The 17,996-nt window shown below is 41.0% G+C and overlaps 1 protein-coding gene across 10 annotated transcripts in view; it reads right to left on the reverse strand.

Annotated features, from left to right (window-relative positions):
- LOC106875430 (alkaline phosphatase) overlaps window positions 1–17,996 on the reverse strand; it is a 204,497-nt gene that overhangs the window by 131,000 nt on the left and 55,501 nt on the right. Inside the window, exon 1 of one of the 10 annotated variants that reach the window (XR_016238240.1) lies at window positions 9,541–13,642. The exons of 7 other annotated variants lie outside the window; for them this stretch is intronic. The gene's annotated coding sequence lies outside the window, so the exon portion shown is untranslated. 2 more of the 10 variants (XR_016238238.1, XM_089341191.1) reach the window with 2 other exon arrangements.

Here is a 17,996-nt window from a genome sequence, read left to right on the forward strand (position 1 = left end):
GGAGGGTAGGATGGAAAGATTGAACGAAAGAGAGGAACGAGTCAAGATGTTCGCGGGAGAGTGAGGTGGCACAGATACAGTCGTCGATATACCGACCGTATAGTTCGGGAGTGGGACCAGTGAAACTGGAGAATATTTGGGCCTCAACATAACCAACGAAGAGGTTCGCGTAGTTGGGGCCCATTCTCGTCCCCATGGCCACTCCCGAGACCTGCTGGTAGATATCTCCCGCGAACGAGAAGCAGTTGAGAGATAGGACAAGTTCGGCCAGACGAATGAGTGTGGAGGTGTCGGGTTGTGGGTTGGGGCGTTGGTCTAGAAAAAACTTCAGGGCACGCAGCCCCTTGTCGTGGGGGATCACTGTATAGAGGCTCTGGATGTCTAGAGTGAAGAGAAGCTTAGAAGGGCCGGGAGGGAAAGAGAAAGAGTTGAATAGACGAAGCGCGTGGTTAGTGTCATGAATGTGGGAAGGGAGAGAAGCCACTAGGGGGGCGAGGACACGGTCTAGGTATTTTGAGATAAGCTCGGTGGGGCAGTTGCAGGCGGAGACGATGGGGCGGCTAGGATTGTTCGGTTTATGGATCTTGGGGAGGAAGTAAATGGTGGGGGTGCGTGGGGTGCGAACAATAAGGTTGGAGGCGGTGGCGGGGAGACGGGAGGAGAGGATGAGGTCATGGATAGTGGAGGACACAGTCTGTTGGTAGCTGGGCGTGGGGTCGGAGGGCAGAGGGCGGTAGAATGAGGTATCTCGAAGTTGACGGAGAGCTTCGGCCTCGTAGAGGTCCGTGCGCCATACTACCACGGCTCCACCCTTATCAGCCAGTTTTATGATGATGTCCATGCGGCGTCGGAGGGATCGAAGGGCCGAGAGTTCGGCTGGGGAGATGTTGAGTCGAGATGGACGCCTGGAAAAGTTAAACCGGCCCACAGCGCGTTGGCAGGCGCCCGCGAAAAGATCAACTGCCTGGAACTGGCCAGGAGCAGGCGTCCACCGGGATGGTCGTCGGCCCAGGTCAGTGAAGCAGTCCTCGTTGGGTGCGGGTGGTGTGTTATGGAAAAGCGCACCCAACCTAACGCGGCGCACAAAGCTGTGGACATCAGCACGGGTTTGAAATTCCTTGCAGGATGGAGTGAGTGGGATGAAGCGCAGACCCCTATTGAGGACGGAGCGCTCCGCCTCAGAGAGAGGAAGATCTGGGGGAATGGTAACGACAGGCTGAAGTGGAGAAGGGGTGGGTGGAATAGAAGTAGGAGGGGATGAAGTAGGGTTAGGAGGGGCGGTCGGGATGGTGGAGGGCTGGGACGGAGGGGGTGGAGTGTGTGTGGGAGAGGCAGGGTGGTTGGGTGTGGGTGGGGAATGCACATCAGGGAGGGAGAAGGGTGGTGGAGGGGTTGGGGTAGTGGCATCGGGTGTAGAGGAATGGAGGAGTGAGTGAAGTTTGCGGGGCTTAGTGTCGGTAAGAAATGCATGAAAGAGATGATTAAGTTGAATGATAAAGCGCAATGTATTGTGAGCATGGGAGGGTGACAGAGAGGAGAAAAATATGGAAAAGGCTGGAGGAAGAAGGCGGTCGATAGTGTGGATTTTAGAGAGATTGGAGCGAATGGTGGCCCGCATAAGGCGGTAGGATGTGGTGCAGAGTATGGGTAGAATGGTGGTAGAAGAGTGGAGAGTGGGGTGGAAATGGAGGCGGAAACCCTTAGGGATGAGGCGGTGACATGTAAGCAGCGACTGAGAAACGTAATATGACTAGAGAAACGAGTCTTCTTGAATATGAGTAAGGAGAGTCGTATAGTAGGTTGAAAGTATAGAGAGGGAAGTGTGCGGAGGTATAGTTTTAGGCGGTTGTGGAGAGTGAGTTGGAAAGATTTGTAGTCAGGCATGATGGAACGAGAGAGAAAAGAAAATTAGACGTGGGAAGGAGAATTACAAAAGGTGTGATGGAAAAAAACAAGCGTGATGAGAAAATTGGACGTGGAAAAAAGGAAAAAAAAGAAAAAAAGGGAAAAAAACTTTTTTAACAGGTGTGGGGGAAAAAAATAAAGGCATGAGGAGAAAAAACGAAAAAGGGGTTGTGAGATGAAAATATATGCGAGGTGGGAGAAAAAAACAAAGCAAAAAGGAAGATGGGACAATAGGGAGAAAAATGGGGTGACAGGGAGAGAAGAAACGAGAGGAGAAAAGAAAGGGAGGGAGAAGAATACAAAGTAATAGGTGCAGATTAGAGAAGACAGATTAGGAACATCCAGAGTACGAAGAGACGGTAGGTGAAGGAAAGTAAGGTAAAAAAGGATGATAAAGGAGGTTTACAAAAGTGGAAAAGTTCAAAAGTTTTTTAGACGTCGTGGTATATTGAAGCGATTTCCAATCAGAAGATGGGTCCAGTGTAATCCGTGGGTAGGAGAGGTGCAGCCGGAGGGTATAAAGTTCAGAATCAAACAGTCCAGATCCAGAAGGAAAGAAGGTAGAATCCAAAAATTGGTAGTGTGTGATGAGAGGAGACAGGATTAGCTGGTGCGACCACGTGAGCGTGTATTATATGTGGGAGAATATACAAATAATAACAACAGACGAGGACAGGTAGTGTAAATAACAAAAGTATATATTAGTATGACGCTCGGGAATACGGAAAGTCTTTGACGTTTCGAGCTACGCTCTTCAACAGAAAGAATACGGAGACAAGGAGAAAAACACAGAGAAAAAAATTGAATAGTGTTCAGTCAACGGTCAATCATAATAATGGCCGATCATAACAATGACTGGCCGGAAGTTAGAAATTCTTATTTCAGGAGAGCTAAGAAAGGGGGAGATAACAAACGGTGATCGGGAACGAGGGGCTGTGTGTGGGAGGTAGAATGCTGGTGATCTTGACGTATGTAGTGTGAAAATGGGGAAGGGAGAAAGGGAGTTAGTAGTTGGTCAGTTGTAGTGTGTGCATGGTGTGATGCGAGGGTATTGGTGTGGTGTGTGTGGTGTGATGCGAGGGTATTGGTGTGGTGTGATGTGAGGGTGTTGGGAGGTGGGGAAGGCATGGGTGGAGTGTGGGTTAGGCTTAGGGTGGGGTAGAGGTAGGGGTCTGTGGGTAGGGGTGGGTGGTGGGTGTAAGGAATTGGATGGGGTGGAGTGGGAAGGTAGAGTAGGAGTGTGTTGGGGTGTGGTGGGATGAGCTTATGAGAGGGTGTTGACGAGGAGGGAGAAGGGGAAGGTGGATGTAAGAGAGGGGGAAGGTGGGTATGGGGGAGAGAAAGAGGGGAAGGTGGGTATGGGGGGAGGTGGTGAGAGAGAAAGAGGGGAAGGTGGGTATGGGGGGGGGGGAGAAAGAGAGGAAGAGAAAGAGAGTGAGATATATATATATATATATATATATATATATATATATATATATATATATATATGCATATACACATACATATATGTACATACTTACATATATATAGATATGTATATACATATGCATATACATATGCATATAAAGACACAGTACGTCACAGAATGTAAACAACAGGAAATGCGAAAACAAGGAATACGAACTTTTTTGCGAACAACAAAAGAAACAAATGGAAAACAAAACAAACAACATAAAGAACGACCCTTCATCAGTTGTCGGCTGTTATTCTACTCCGTATTTCGAGTATGTACAGCCGAGTATGTACATATATGCATATATATATATATATATATATATATATATATATATATATATATATATATATACATACATACATACATACATACATACACACATACGCACATGCATACATACATACATACATACATACATACATACATATATATATATATATATATATATATATATATATATATATATATATATATATATATATATATATATATATATATATATATATATATATCATCGCGTTTGGCCCTACGGCCTTTTAATGTTGTTTTCACTGTCTAATTTTTCCTGTCCTGGTTTGTGTTTGCTACCTTGGACTCCTCTGTTTAGTGGGTTAATCCACTACTCAGGAAGAGTTATTCTAAGAGCGCGTTCTGCCTCATCTTCGAAACGCCTAGTTTAGAATAGAGGCAGCTGATGAAGGAAAAATTCCAAAGGTGGCTTGTCGGGTTTTCTATGTGTTCGTTCTGTAAACAGAGTCCGTTTTTGTGCTTTTTGTTCCCGTTTATTTGTCTGACGTCCTGTACCCGAATATGCTTCTACATATACATGCAGATGTAGGTATGTACATATATGTATGTATACATGCATATGCTCATATATCATTCGTATTATATATATATATATATATATATATATATATATGACAGGCTCTTTCAGTTTCTTTCTACGAAATCCACTCCCAACGCTTTGATCGGCTCGCAACTTCTACAGTAGATACATTTGCCCAAGGTACTATGCATGTGACCGGGAAGTAAACCTCTTACCATAAAACCGCGCCTGTGTGCGCAACCAGAATGACTGTGTGCGTGAATGTAGGTATAAATGTGTATGAGTGTTTGTATGCGTAAATTTATGCATATATGAGTCTGTGTGTATGTGCGTATGTGTGTTACTCTGTGTGTAATGCGTGTGTACGTGCGCGTGTTGTGTGGATAACTCAGACGGGTACCCCTGATTACATACGCAATGATCCGAAACCTTTAACTACACACCAACGATCACATTTTGGTGATGACCCCGCCACGATTACCACCCGAACCGCACCGCCCGATTAATATACATAAAAATGAGACAGCGTTCTCAAATAGCACAATAATAACTGAATCTTATAACTCTCACTCTCTTGAAGAGCTTAGCCGAACAAATTGAGCCCAATGTCTATTTTATCGGTTTCATTTTCCGAACTGCTAACTTACGACGACGTAAACAAACCAACATTGGTCATCAAGCGATGGGGGCGTGGCGGACAAACACAAATACATTCGTTTACACGCACTTCTACATGCATATAAACAGATAGATAGATAGATAGATAGATAGATAGATAGATAGATAGATAGATGAATAAACAGGATAAACAGAATTCGATAGATACTGAAGAATTATTGAGAAAATGGGTTCAAAAACAGTGCTTCCTCTATTTATATTTTATTTAAATCTGCCGAAATTTCTTTCTTGAACTGTTTGCAACAGCAACAACAAGAAGAAGGGAATATTTAGGGGATGGGGTGGGTGGGGGAAGCGATGCGAGGAAATGTTTATATATGAGATTAAAGCTTTCCTAATCACATAATTAAGAAGTAATTGTAGACCTCTATCCCCGAGAACTTCAGATACGAATATTAAAGTATTAGGTTGTCAAGAAAGTTCTTGTGGAATTTTTAATTTGGGTTTTAAATTATGTATTTTCAAATTAATTTTCGTTAAATTACTTTGACTTTCTATATCATTTTAAAGCCCGTTTTTCGCTCTATCTAATGGTGTTACTCATTTTTTGTTTGAATAATTAGGCCATTTTTTCCGGATCGTTGAATACAACATGGACAAAAATCAAATTCTCGCAATTTTCTTATTCCAGTTCAAGCTAAGCCGAAACAGCTCGCGATATCAACGATGCGTTTGGTCCAGGAACCACTACGTACAGCACAATGGTGGTTCAAGAAATTTCGTAGCAGTGACGAGAGTCTTGAAGAGGATAAGCGTAGTGGTCGGCCGTCGGATGTTGACAACGATCCACTAAGAGCCTTAGTGGAAGCCAATCTACGCACAACTGTTCGAGAGCTTGCTTCTGAATTATACAACAATGTATACAACAATTTCCAACCACTTGAAAGAGATTGGGAAGAAAAAATACTTGAGAAATGGGTGCCGCACGAATTGAACGACAACCAAAAAAAAAAACGCCTTTTGAAGTGTCGTCTTCCCTTCTTTTACGCAACAAGAACGACCCGTTTCTCGACCGGATTGTGGCTGACAATGAAAAGTGGATTCTTTATGACAACCGGCGACGCTCAGCTCAGTGGTTGGACGCCGACGAAGCTCCACGGCACTTCCTGAAGCCAAAGTTTCACCAAAAGAAGGTCATGGTGTCTGTTTGGTGGTCTGTGGCCGGTCTCATCCATCACAGCTTTTTGGATCCAGGCGAAACCATTACGGCGGAGAAATACTATCTACAAATGGATGAAATGCATAAGAAACTCCAACAACGACAGCCAGCATTGGTCAATAGAAAAGAACCAATTCTTCTCCACGACAACGCTCGGCCGCACGTCGCACAACTGACTTTGCAGAAGTTGAACGAATTGGGCTACGAAACTCTGCCTCATCCGCCATACTCAATAGACCTCTCGCCTACCGACTACCACTTCTTCAAGCATCTCGACAACTTCCTGCTTGAGAAATGCTTCAAAAACCAAGACGATGCCAAACACGCCTTCACCACCAGAACGCAGGATTTTTACGCTATTGGCATAAATAAACTTGTTTCGCGTTGGCAAAAGTGTGTTGATTCTGATGGTGTTTATTTCGATTAATAAAGTTTTGTTTGAGCCGAGATGTGTGCATCTGAATTTAAAGGTTAAAAACCGCAAGAACTTTCTTGACAACCTAATAATAAGGGAGAGTGTATTAGCGTTGTTAATTAAATTTTAATGAAATATTTCAAATACATCATATTCGTCTTGAACCACACAGACACGTACACTCGCATTATACAGATACACACACACACACACACACACACACACATACATGCATGCAACAAGAAGCCGTCTGATTAGTTTTTGAATATATTTACGTTTGAACTATGAACAATATGAACATGCTTTCAATCATTATGGACGAATACAAACAATTTACCAAAGGACCAATATATGGACGTAAAATTTTCATACCAACGTCATGGATTTAGAATTTTTTACCAACTCACCAACCTCAAAAAAAACTTTTTCACCAATTCACCAACTTCAAGGACAGTAATTTTAAATGTATTACCTTCTTATATATTTTATATTTTTATAGACTATATTATTATTATTTTTAAAAAACTATACATACAAATACATCATAAAAAGAATTATATCTCTGATGAGCGGAAATATTACCTATATACAATAATCCATTTAGGATATTATTACAGCAACAATATTTCCGCGAAACGATCGTAAGATAATTTTAGATTGCCAACATACACATATATGCACTCACACATATATATTTTTATATTTAAACTTATATTTATTATTATATTTTGACATCTATTTTTTTACATATATAATATAATTTTTTCTACATTTTTATAACTTAAGGCAAAAAGTATGTGATATAAAAATATATATCATTTTGAAAGCTTCGAATATTGATTTCCTAACTCCAACATATCTACATATATATATATATATATTTAAATTCAATAATAGGACGAATTCTTTTACAAGAATGCCCTTATATAAATATAAATATATATAAGTGATAGGCTTGCCTCGATCCTTCAGGGGTAGTCTGAAGCATCCAAGCAACCAGGGGATGTTTAAATCCGGAGGCACTCCTGGGGATCACCTGTATGGGTACCGTCTTGGGAAGAGGGCATCCAGAGGCAGGTAATTTATTGCTCAAACCGTAGTTTATAATTATATTTATGTGGAGAATGGAGCAACAAATACAAGAAAAAGCAATTGTTGCTCCATTCTCCACATAAATATAAATATATATATATATATATATATATATATATATATATATATAGATAGATAGATAGATAGATAGATAGATAGATATATATATATATATATATATATATATATATATATTCTTTTTTAGTTTCAGTCTGATGACTGCGGTCATGCTGGGACACCACTGTTTGCTTTGCTGCCCTTTCACTAAACCTCCTCTGATATGTGACATTTGGTAGATGAGGGAGTTTGACGTTGTTGCTCTCTTCTATGTTTCTTGCCTTGAGATAGGTTCATCCAGAAATCCTGACAGACAGAGATCCAGTCTTAGGATCTTTATGGTTTGACGGGCAACACTTGTTTTCTTAACGAAACACTTTCAAACTTGGGACACTGGTAGAATGTGTCATACAAAACAACTTTTTCTCTTAGCTTTCTTAACAAAAAATTGTACATCGCAAGTTATTTCATGTTAAAGTTGTCGTATTTCTGTAATTTCAACCAATCACTGACGTCTATTCAGCTGAATACAGTCAGTGCTGGCCGGTCATAAAAATATTATTCCCTGTGACATATATTTTATCCGGTTTAATCGTAATTTATACGCATATATTGTTTATATAATAAATTACGCTGTGCGTATCCGTGTGTGTAACAATTTTTCGCTAGTACTCAGTAACACATTTTCTAAATGATGGTAGAGTTTGATTTGAAGAAGAACTAGAGTTTGGGTTCTAGAGTTAGGGTTAGTTTTAGGGTTACGGTTAGGGCTATGATTATTTTTGCCATAACCTCACTCATAGCCCTAACCCTAAAACCCTATAACTCATAACTATAACCCTAACCCTAACCCCAACCCCAACCCTAACCCTAAACTAGAGTTTGATTTGAAGAAGATTTGGGGTGTAGTGGGAAGGTAGAGTAGGAGTGTGTTGGGGTGTGGTGGGGTGAGCTTATGAGAGGGTGTTGACGAGGAGGGAGAAGGGGAAGGTGGATGTAAGAGAGGGGGTACATGGGTATGGGAGGAGAGAGGAAGAGAGGAGAGAGGGTGGGTATAAGAGAGGGAAGGTGGATTAAGAGAGGGGGAAGGTGGGTATGGGGAAGGTAGAGTAGGAGTGTGTTGGGGTGTGGTGGGATGAGCTTATGAGAGGGTGTTGACGAGGAGGGAGAAGGGGAAGGTGGATGTAAGAGAGGGGGTACATGGGTATGGGAGGAGAGAGGAAGAGAGGAGAGAGGAAGAGAGGAGAGAGGAAGAGAGGAGAGAGGGTGGGTATAAGAGAGGGAAGGTGGATTAAGAGAGGGGGAAGGTGGGTATGGAGGGAGAGAAAGAGGGGAAGGTGGGTATGGGGGGAGAGAAAGAGGGGAAGGTGGGTATGGGGGGAGAGAAAGAGGGGAAGGTGGGTATGGGGGGAGAGAAAGAGGGGAAGGTGGGTATGGGGGGAGGTGGTGAGAGAGAAAGAGGGGAAGGTGGGTATGGGGGGGAGAAAGAGAGGAAGAGAAAGAGAGGTGCATTAATAATTCTGCCAGCTCCAATAACAAGTGCAGGCAATATTCAAGTATTTTGATGGCTTTTTCCCCTTTGTTTACGAACAGTCTAGTTAATCGGAAATGTCAGAACTAACGGGGATTAATACCATATACACCGTCCCAGCACTAACTGTATTCAACTGAATAGACGTCAGTGATTAGTTGAAATTATCGAAATAAGACCATTTTAACGTGAAATAACTTCGAATACAAACATTTTTATCTGTTCTATACCACAAAATATACAAGTATACGAAGTTTGAAAGTGTTTCGGTACCAAAAACACTACATAAAAAAATGTTGCCCGTCAAACCATAAAGATCCCAGTTTTATTTTGAAAACGCCTACATCTACACACCATGCAGGTCTCTCAGGCTTTACATACACACACACACACATATATATATGTATATAATTACCTTTTTCTACTCTGTTTTGTATAAATCTAAGTCCTTTGGCTACTAGAAATAAAGTCGAACAGTTGTTGTGCTGATGAACGCTACTGAACCAGAAACACGTGTCCACAACTTTCTCATTATCTCCACGCAATAAGTTTGTCCCTTTCCTTAATGGTATTTCAATTTGGGGGAATCTTTGATTCGCAAATTAGCTGCCCTTCTTAAGTGGCCCTGGTCACAAATGCAATTTGGTAATCATGATACATCTAGAGGCGGAGATAATTCAAATAAATCAAGAAACCTTTTTTGTAAGGTAATTTAACATACCGGTATTTGTCTGTTATTTAGATGCATGCCACTGGCCACTTCGATAGAAAGGCAGACAGACAGGCAGGCAGGCAGGCATGCAGACTGATAGATAGATAAATAGATAGATAGATACATACATGCATACATACATACATACATACATAGGCAGGCAGGCAGGCAGACAGACAGGCAGACGGATGGACGGGTGGGCAGACATATAGATAGATAGATAGATAGATAGATAGGTTTCTTTATTAGCCACACAGGGCTCAACACAGAGGGGACAAAATACAAATGTAGAGTTTTTCTTTTCGAGGGGGTCGAAAACAAAGCAGAAAAAAAAAACAAAAGTGGGGACAACGATGAAAAAAAACATCGCAAAACGTTTGGGGTATTTACAAAAAATACGAAATAATACAAAAAATTCCCAATAAATGGGGAGGTTATCCGTGGAAAGAAAAACCTACGAAAAGACCACGGTAACCTCGGTCTTTAGCGTTACAGTTTGTTAAATAAAATTTCTTTTATTTAAGCAAGAAACGTGAGTAACTCTCTGTTTACAAAATTTTAAAACGTTTTATAGAATCATGGTCAAGGTGGCTTCGTCATTTATACGTGCCATTCTTGCTACATGTATCCATCTTTTTTCGAAACATTTGCTAGACAACACTTGCCTCTCTACTCTCACCTTCCTTTTCAAGTGATACTTGAAAAAGTTGATGAGAGATTGACCAGAGAGGAAAGTATTTGTCTCTAATCCTTTCAGACGCGTCCACCAGATGCATTCTTTGGCCATAGCCACAAGTACGATAAATACAGCTCTTCCTTCCCGTTTAAAGGAAGGAGGCGTGACGATATTGACGATAGACTCGGTTGTTAAACCGACTCGTCCCACACGCGACAGCAGTCGTTCGACATAAGCCCACAGCTCCGAAATGGTTGGACACTGCACGAGTGCGTGCAGAACGGTTTCATCGCTCTGACCGCATCTCGGGCAGGTCGGCCCCGCATTTCGCGAGCCGTGTCTATAGAGCTTATCCCGAACGGGTAGCGCCTCTCGGTAACACTGCCAGGCCAGGGATCTCTGGAAGTTGTCCATAGGTCCCGGCCCGAAAGTCGTCCTGAACAGGCGGGTCAGGTATTCCTCGTCGACGCCCAGGTTCGCCCCGAGATCGTCGTCGTACCTGCCCTCCACTAATCCCCTATAGAATGACTTCGTTGTGATGCAGCCGCTCAAGGTCGACCCGGGACGGCAAAGTTGTTGCAGAGCAACGCGACACTCACGGTGCCATTCGCCATTCCTCGGCCTCTTTTTGATCCACGACTGCAGCTCGGTCATGGAGACGAGCTGCGGGAAAGCGCGTCGCACAAACGGCGACCACACCTGCTCACCGTCGTCTACGTAGAGCCGGAGATGTCGCAGTCTCAGCGCATGTCTGCGCATCATCAACCACGGCATGCCCAGCCCTCCTTTCAGCGGGTGTTGGCAACAAACGGATCGCCTCACCATCGGAACGCTTCCTTTCCACAAAAAGCGGAAGAGGATGCGCTCCATTTCGGTGATGGCGCGATCGGGACAAGGCACGACGGTCAGGCGGTATTCGATGACGGACGCGATGTACGCGTTCGCCACCTCCGCCCGACCTTTTAGGGACAGCTTCCTCTCGGACCATTGCCGGCAGAGAGTGGCCACCCTACTCGTTATCTCGTCCCAGTTCTTCTCCGTTTGCAGGTCCGGACCGAACCAGACTCCGAGCAACTTGACCGGACCGTCCGTCCAGCGTCCCACTACTGAGGCGCTGCCGGACGGTGTGGGCTTGCTTCTCCAGGTGCCGAGCAGCAAACCCACCGACTTAGATAGATAGATAGATGCATACATACATGCATACATACATAGACAGACAGACAGGCAGACAGGCAGACAGATAGATAGATAGATAGATAGATAGATAGATAGATAGATAGATAGATAGATAGATAGATAGATAGATAGATAGATAGATTCTGTGTGTGTGTGTGAGAGAGAGAGAGAGAAAGAAAGAAAGAAAGAAAGAAAGAAAGAAAGAAAGAAAGAAAGAAAGAAAGAAAGAAAGAAAGAAAGAAAGAAAGAAAGAAAGAAAGAAAGAAAGAAAAAGAAGGAGACAGAAAGAAAGAGAGAGAGAAAGAGAGAGAGAAAGAGAAGGAGACAGAAAAGTAATTGTGTACAAATTCTATGTATTGAGATTAATTTTAATCTCCCAAACTCCTTGCCCTTTCACAAAGAAAGCATTACACAAACCCAAACTCAGTTTATATTTGTGAGGTTCATTTTCGTGTTTCGTTGTGTTTTCCTTATGTCCGCTAAACGTGTCACGACCAATCCTGTCTCATCTTTGTCTATTCCTCTTTTGTGTGTTCCTCAAAACATCCTGCTTTCTAAAACCTAGAAGGCAGATATTGTTGGCTCTGCTATATACTATGAACACATTATGGCAGATACCTCCCCACCCACATACTCGCGCGACCGCATGTATGTATGTATGTATTCTTTTATTCTTTTATTCTTTTACTTGTTTCAGTCATTTGACTGCGGCCATGCTGGAGCACCGCCTTTAGTCGAATCAAATCGACCCCAGGATTTATTCTTTGTAAGCCTAGTACTTATTCTATCGGTCTCTTTTTGCCGAATCGCTAAGTTACGGGGACCTAAACACACCAGCATCGGTTGTCAAGCGATGTTGGGGGGACAAACACAGATACACAACATATACACACATACACATATATATATATATATACATATATACGACGGGCTTCTTTCAGTTTCCGTCTACCAAATCCTCTCACAAGGCTTTGGTTGGCCCGAGGCTATAGTAGAAGACACTTGCCCAAGGTGCCACGCAGTGGGACTGAACCCGGAACCATGTGGCTGGTAAGCAAGCTACTTACCACACAGCCACTCCTATATGTTCTCTTTCTTATTTTTAAATTTAGAATATCTTGTCTTAACCCTAACCCTTTAAATCTTATGAAAGTCTCCCAGATTTTTATTGTCTCAGATATCGTGAGCATTTGTAACATCCTATCTAGGCATGTCTTCCCTTTGAGTTTTATTTAAATTCTTCTCGAGAGAGTTCAAGCCGATCGCTAACTAAGTGACCTGGCTTTTTGAGTTAAGGGAGTTCCCGGTTTTTGTAAATATGTCGTTGAGTTGGTTGAGCTGTCGATGCATATGTATGTATTCTTTGCTTTTATTCTCTTACTTGTTTCGGTCATTTTGACTGCGGCCATGCTGAAGCAGCGCCTTAAAGGGGGTTTTAGTCGAAAAAATCGATCCCAGGACTTATCTTTTGTAAGCCCAAGTTACGGGGACGTAAACGCACCAATATCGGTTATCAATTGATGGTGGGGGACGAACACAGACACAAAGTCACACACATAGCCTGCCTGCGCCTATGTATGTATGTCATTATTCAGTTTATTTCAAGATTTCTTGCTAATAGAGAAAGAACCGGTTTCTTCATTGGTTTTTTCCAAGGCTCCTTCATTAGAATTTCAACATCAACAACAGGGTATTTTTGTTTGTATGTATGTATGTATGTATGTATGTATGTATGTATGTATGTATGTATGTACACAATGGACATGAGTTAGAATAAGAACATCATAATAAACGAGTGAAGAACGAATATATAGTGCGCGTGTTTATTTGACAAAAAAATTGACAGTACCGAAATACAATATATGTGCGTGCGTGTGTGGGTGTGTGGGGTGTGTGGGTGGGGGTGTAATTATATATGTTATATACGCCAAATGGGCCAACAGCTGGGACAAAAGCACATACAGCGGTGATATGAAACACCTCAGACTGAGGAAATCAGCAAAACCACGGTGGTACTCCAGCATGAACGCACCCGCATGGCTGAAACGAATAAAAGAATAAAATATATTTATATACATACATATATACACACGCGCACACACACACACACACACATATATATGAGTATATATGTGTGCGTATATATATACATAAATATGTATGTATATATAAATATATATGTGTATGTATGTATGTGTATATCTCCCATCTCACTCATACAAAATACCCCATCCCTGAGTCTTAAACCCCGCCCTCCCTAGACAAAGTCACCCTCATCCGCACCCATAAAATCGCCCACCTCCGCATGATTCTCCCTGCATCCGCCACACCCACCTTTCTTCCTCTACCTCTTACCACACCTCCATACTACGCTTCTCCGTCGCATTGTCCAACGTGCATTTTGAACTCTCATACCCCGTATCTCCCCAAACCACCCTTCCATCATTTAAACGCGCTTGTAACCTACGTGACCAACTCGCCCCTCGTCCCTTCCCTGCTCCCCGATTCCGCATGCACCCTGGGTCCCTTACTTACCCTCGCCCCTGTTGTCACACTTGTCCCTTCCCCTTCAACACCACCTTCTTCATCGAACCCAGTCACCATTTTCTGTCTCTCTGTCTCTGTCTCTGTCTCTGCCTCTCCCTCTCACAGTCTCTCTCTCTCTCTCTCTCTCTCTCTCTCTATATATATATATATATATATATATATATATATATATATATATATATGTATGTATGTATATATATATAACGCATAAACAAAGACTGAAAGATTGCTTTAAGATACGTGGGATATATATAAAATACTCTTGTTCAAATATTATAATAGCTTGAAACTGTTAATAAATCCGTTAGTTTAATTTGATATATGTATGTATGTATGTATGTATGTATGTATGTATGTATGTACTTGCAGTAATACCCGTCGTTGATCGGGTAAATACTTTTACTGTTTTTCGGGAGCCACATTCAAAGTATTATCTTATTCTTTACTCCTCCTGTGTGTGTGTATTTTTATAAGAGAAAAATATGTAATAATTGAAGTAGAAAAAAGATCAATTTCATACATGAACTTCTGTTTGTTTATTATATGATAATAATAAGTGAGTTGTATGTGTTATTTTATTTATCAATACAGTAATGGCAATCATATAATATTTATATAAGAGAAAAATATGTAATAATTGAAGTAGAAAAAAGATCAATTTCATACATGAACTTCTGTTTGTTTATTATATGATAATATTAAGTGAGTTGTATGTTATTTTTATGTGTCAATACAGTAATGGCAATTTGAATAGGTAATTTACTCATTCTTGAATCTAATGACTATAGTGGTAAATCAAGTTAAGGAAGTATTCATGTTGCATTAAGAATGAATATTTCTTTATAAACAATGTCTTTTTTTGTTTTGTTTTTTTAATATTTCGCAATGCATAAGCAAAAAGATTTGATTTTGCTTCTACACATGATACTCCTATATAAAGTTGGCCATGTGTAAAGCATGGTTGTTCAAGTTGCAATCCAGGAATTTTTAGTGTTTGGCCCTGACTTTTATTAATGCTCATGGCAAAAGAAACTTGGATAGGAAACTGTAACCGCTTAAATTGGAATGGGACATTGGATGGTATAACTGGCATGCGAGGAATGAAGACGGTGTCACCTTTACCACAACCAGGGAGAATATTTGCCTCAATGCAGTTCCTCATTGTTAGCATAATTTTGGTTGAGACAGATTATGCTAACAATATCCTGATCATCAACAACACTGTCAATTGAGTTATAAGTGAATACTTCGCCCGGAAGTTTATTCAATAGCATATTATTAATGCTATGTACAGCAACATTTTTTTCGGAGCCAGGATAGCTCGCTCACAGATCCAATCTGTATTGTTGTAATTATGAAGAAGATTAGGAAAAATTTCATCCACCAAATCATCGACGGAATCAGTTGAATTACATATTAGATTGAGTGTAAGAAGCGATCTGGCGATCTGGCAGAAACGTTAGCACGCCGGGGGAAATGCTTAGTGGTATTTCGTCTGCCGTTACGTTCCGAGTTCAAATTCCGCTGAGGTCGACTTTGCCTTTCATCCCCTCGGGGTCGATAAATTAAGCACCAGTTACGCACTGGGGTCGATGTAATCGACTTAATCCCTTCGTCTGTCCTTGTTTGTCCCCTCTACGTTTAGCCCCTTGTGGGCAATAAAGAAATAAGAAATAAATAAGAAGCTGTTCCTTATCAATTGGAACTCGCCCTTCACCGACTTTCAAAAGCTGCTCTGCAAATAGTTCAGCTGATTGATCTCTTGAAAGGCTCGATATCATACAATAATTGAAGTAAAAAAAAAAGAAGTAGAAGAAAGATTAATTTCATTTATAATATTCTTTTATTTGTTTCAATCATTTGACTGCGGCCATGCGGGAGCACCACTTCTAGTCGAACAGATCGCCCCAGGATTTATTCTTTATAAGCCTAGTACTTATTCTATCGGTCTATTTTGCCGAGCCGCTAAGTTACGGGGACGTAAACGCACCAACATCGGCTGTCAAGCTATGGGGGGTGGAACAAACAGACACACAAACATATATATATATATATATATATATATATATATTCTTTTATTCTTTTATTCTTTTACTTGTTTCAGTCATTTGACTGCGGCCATGCTGGAGCACCATATATATATATGGTTCAAATATTTAAAAAAAAACAGGGAAGAGAAAGGTGAGGGAACAAATAAGGTATATTGGTTTGACGTTCTAGGAAAATGGAAAAGTCTTTGACGTTTGGATCTTACATATCAGATATGGATTCAGAGAATCGTGCAGCATACATATTAATTGCAAACGTTCACGCATAATTTCTTGCATACATGAAGAAGGCTGCGAAACGGCCGTAATCCTATGGAAATTACGTAGTTAAATAAATATTCATTCACCTCTCGAATCTCCTGACTTGTATACAATGTGTGTGTGTGTGTGTGTGTGTGTGTGTGTGTGCGCGTGTGTGTGTGTGTGTGTGTGTGTGTGTGTGTGTGTGTGTGTGTGTGTTAAGGTGCGTAGCCTAGCAGTTACGGTGTGAACACGAACCTTTTAAATATTATTGTACATATATAATATGTGTGTGAGTGTGTGTGTATGTATGCATTCATGTATATATGTATATATGTATATATATATACGTGTGTGTGTGTATGTGTGTGTGTTTGCATGTGTATAAATATACGCGTATGCATATATATGTACACACACACACACACGATTAAAGGGAGAGACTTATGGGAGAATATTTCCAATATATAGTTATGTAATATATGTACATATATGAATATATAAAATATAACCTATCGTCCTCTCACTCTCTTTTCCCCTTGTCGTCGTAACCGACGGAGTCCCAGCAATAATGGTATTTTTAAATAAAGCTTTAAGCTTATGGTGATCATCGTGCAATGACTAAGGAAAATAGTCTAATAAAGTGGCATATAAGCCCTCGACAGAAAACAGAAGACTTTTCTATCCGCAAATATACCTTTATTATTATTTACCGGATTATAAATCACGGCGCCGTATAAAAAAAAAAAAACATTCGCACCGAAAGCATATAAAAAGGTTTTTTTTTTACATAAAAACAAATACAAACTAATATATAGTTCTTAAATTTGACAGAAACCGGGGAGGCTGATTCGCTGGTGTACAGGTAACACACCTAGTCGCGTTAACAAAGGGATGTGGTTTCGATTCCCACGCGGATATGAAAACCTTTTTTTTTTCTGTCGAGGGCTTATATGTCCCTTTATTTTCCTTAGTCATTGCACAGTGATCGTTTTAAGCTTATTTGAAAATACCATTATTATAATTTACAGGATTGTAAATCACGGCGCTGTATAAAAAACAATTCGCATCGAAAGCGTTTATATATATATATGTATAATTATTCAAAATAATCTTAAGGTAGGATAATGAAATTTGGCACACACGTTCTAATGTGAATTGTTAATCCATTGCAGTAATTAAATTTCAAAATGACCAGCTTTCACCTTGATCATAGCCTGCAAACGAGTGGTCACTGAGTTGCATGAGCACCGTACCACCTCTTCATCCAACTTCACCCATGAAGACGGAAGGGCGTTCTTCAGATCTGACACGTTTGAACAGGAGCGAGCAGAAACATTACTCTCTATGATAGACCAGATAGCAATGTCCATGGGATTGATGTCTGGACTGATGTCTGGATTGATGCCTAGACTGATGTCTGATTGATGTCTGAAGGCCATATCGTCTTGTCCCAAAAACCACTGAAATGT

The sequence above is a fragment of the Octopus bimaculoides genome, chromosome 24 (genome assembly GCF_046866305.1).
Source record: "Octopus bimaculoides isolate indiv1 chromosome 24, ASM4686630v1, whole genome shotgun sequence".
NCBI classification, from domain to species: domain Eukaryota; kingdom Metazoa; phylum Mollusca; class Cephalopoda; order Octopoda; family Octopodidae; genus Octopus; species Octopus bimaculoides.